Raw genomic sequence first — 3,910 nt, 5'->3', positions numbered from 1 at the left:
TTTCAAGCTATAGTATAAAGCTGTGATCACAAAGACAGCATGGTACTGGCACAAAAACAGACACACAGACCAATGGAACAGCATAGAGAACCCAGAAATGGTCCTTTGGGTCTTTGGGCAACTAATCTTTGACAAAGCAGGAAAATATATCCAGTGGAAAAAGACAGTCTCTTCAATAAATGGTGCTGGGGAAATTGGGCAGCTACAAGCAAAAGAATGAAACTTGACCACTCTCTCACCATACACAAAAATAAACTCCAAATGGATGAAAGACCTCGATGTGAGACAGGAATCCATCAAAATCCTGGAGGAGAATATAGGCAGCAACCTCTTTGACATTGGCCACAGGAACTTTTTTCATGACACATCTCCAAATGCAAGAGAGTCAAAAGAAAAAATGACCTTGTGGGACTTCATCAAGATAAAGTGCTTCTGCGCAGCCAGGGAAACAGTCAAAAAAAAACCTAAGAGGCAGCCCATGGAATGGGAGAAGGTATTTGCAAATGACACTACAGATAAATGACTAGTATCCAAGATCTGCAAAGAACTTCTCAAGCTCAATACCCTGGAAACAAATAATCAAATCCAGAAATGGGCAGAAGATATGAACAGACACTTTTCCAATGAAGACAGACAAATGGCTAAAAGACACATGAAAAAATGTTCAAAATCATTTGCGATCAGGGAAATTCAAATCAAAGCCACATTGAGATACCACCTTACACCAGTTAGAATGGCAAAAACTGACAAGGCAGGAAACAACAAATGTTGGAGAAGATGTCCAGAAAGGGGATCTCTCTTACACTGTTGATGGATATGCAATTTGGTTCAGCCACTTTGGAAAACAGTGTGGAGGTCCCTTAAAAAGTTAAAAATTGAGCTACCCTATGATCTAGCAATATTGCACTACTGGGTATATACCCCAAAGACACAGAAGTAGTGATGAGAAGGGTTACATGCACCCCAATGTTCATAGCATCATTGTCCACAATAGCTAAATTTTGGAAGGAGCCAAGATGCTCCTCAACAGATGACTGGATTAAGAAGATGTGGTCCATATATACAATGGAATATTACTCAGCCATCGGAAAGAATGATTACCCAACATTTGCAGCAACATGGACGGGACTGGAGGAGAATATGCTAAGTGAAATAAGTCAAGCAGAGAAACACAATTATCATAAGGTTTCACTCATTTATGGAACATAAGAAATAGAAAGATTGGTAGAAGAAGGAAGGGAAGAATGAAGGGAGGATAAACAGAAGGGTGAATGAACCATGAGAGACTGTTGACTCTGGGAAACAAACTGAGGGCTTCAGAGAGGAGGGCGGTGGGGGATTGGGATAGGCCAGTGATGGGTATTAAGGAGAGCACATATTGCAATGGTGCACTGGGTGTTATAATGAAACAAATAATGAATCATGGAACACTACATCAGAAACTAAGGATATACTGTATGGTGACTAACATAACATAATAAAAAATTATTATAAAAAAATAAAGAAGAGTTAATACCTATTCTCAAACTATTCCAAAAAATAGAAAAGGAAGTAAAACTTCCAAATTCATCCTACAGGGCCAGCATTACCTTGATTCCAAAAGCAGATAAAGACTCCACTAAAAAAGAGAATTATAGGCCAATATCTTTGATGAAGATGGATGCAAAAATTCTCAATAAAATACTAGCAAACTGAATCCAACAATACATTTTAAAAAGGCCATTCACCACAATCAAGTGGGATTTATTCCCAGAATGCAAGGGCGTTTCAATATTTGCAATCAAACAATGTGATATACCACACTAATAAAAGAAAGGATAAGAACCATATAATCGTTTCAATAGATGCAGAAAAAACATTTGACAAAGTAAAACATCCATTCATGATAAAAACCCTCAACAAAGTAGGTTTAGAGGTAACATACCTCAACATAATAAAAGCCATCTATGAAAAATCTTGCAGCTTATATTATCCTCAATGGGGAAAAATGAGAGATTTTCCTCTAGGTCAGGAACAAGACAGGGATATCCACTCTCACTACTGTTATTTATCATAGTATAGGAAGTCCTAGCCACAGCAATCAGACAATGAAAAAAAATAAAAGGCATCCAAATTAGCAAGGAAGAAGTCAAGCTTCAATATTTGCAAATGGCATGATACTCTACACAGAAAACATGAAAGCCTCCACCCAAAACTGCTAGAACTGATAAACGAATTCAGTAAAGTTGCAGGACACAAAATCAACCTACAGAAATCTGTTTTATTTCCATACACCAATAATGAAGCAGCAGAAAGAGAAGCTAAGGAGTCAGTCCCATGTACCATGCACTAAAAACCATAAGATACCTAGGAATAAGCCCAACCAAAGAGGTGAAAGACCTATACTCTGAAAAACATTAAACGCTGATAAAAGGAACTGAAGATGACACAAAGAAATGGAAAGACATTCCATGCTCATGGATTGGAAGAACAAATATTGTTAAAATGTCTATACTACCCAAAGCAATCTACACATTTAATGCAATCTCTATTAAAATACCACCAGCATTTTTCACAGAGCTAGAACAAACAATCCTAAAATTTGTATGGAGCCACCAATGACCCCTAATAGCCAAAGAAACCTTGAAAAAGAAAAGCAAAGCTGGGGGCATCAGAATTCCAGATATCAAGTTTTACTACAAAGCTGTAGTGCTCAGAACAGTATGATAGGGGCAGAAAAATAGACACATAAATCAATAGAACAGAATAGAAACCCCATAAATGAACCCATTACTATAGGGTCAGTTAATCTTTGATGAAGCAGGAAAGAATTGGTAGTGGGGAAAAGACAGTCTCTTCAACAAATGGTGTTGGGAAAACTGGACAGCTTCATGCAAAAGAATGAAATTGGACCACTTCCTTACATCATACACAAAAATAAATTCAAAATAGATTAAGGACATAAATGTGAGAACTGAAATCAAAAAAATCGTAGAGGAGAACAAAGGCAGTAACTTCTTTGACATTGGCTATAGCAACTTCTTTCTAGATATGTCTCTGGGGCAAGGGAAATGAAAACAAAAATAAACTATTGGGATATCATCAAAATAAAAAGCTTCTGCACAGCAGAGGGACAACGAACAAAACTAAAACCTATGGAGCGTTAGAAAATATTTGCAAATGACATCTGATAAAGGGAGTATCCCAAATACATAAAGAATTGATACACTCAACACCCAAAAAACAAATAGCCCAATTAAAGAGTGGGCAGAAATCATGAATAGACATTTCTATTATGATACACACACACACACACACACACACACACACACATATGTATGTACACACACACACACATTTTATTCAGCCATAAAAAAGAATGAAATCTTGCCATTTGCAATGACATGGATGGATCTAGAGTAACTAGACTGCAAATGAAATTTTTTTTGAAACATATTTAAAAAAAAACCCAAAAAAGAAGAAAACAAAAAGACAACAGAAAAATACAATAAGCATTTAACTGACAATTTTTTGAAACTTATATTTAAATTCCCATTAGTTAACACAGTGTAATATTGGTTTCAGGTGTACAATATAGTGACTCAACACTTCCATACAATACCTGGTGCTCATCATAAGTGCACCCCTTAATCCCCATCATCTATTTCACCCATCCCCCACCCACCTCCCTCTGGTAACCAGTTTGTTCTCTATAGCTAAGAGTCTGTTTCTTGGTTTGTCCCTTTTTATTTGTTTGTTTCATTTGTTGTTTCATTTCTTAAGTTCCACATATGAATGAAATCATATGGTATTTTTCTTTCTCTGACTATTTCACTTAGCATACTCTCTAGCTCCATTCATGTCATTTCAAATGGCAAGACTTCATTCTTTTTTATGAATGAATAATATCCCATTATATATATATATATAA

The sequence above is a fragment of the Ailuropoda melanoleuca genome, chromosome 4, assembly GCF_002007445.2.
Source record: "Ailuropoda melanoleuca isolate Jingjing chromosome 4, ASM200744v2, whole genome shotgun sequence".
NCBI lineage: Eukaryota > Metazoa > Chordata > Mammalia > Carnivora > Ursidae > Ailuropoda > Ailuropoda melanoleuca.
This window is presented reverse-complemented; position numbering follows the sequence as displayed.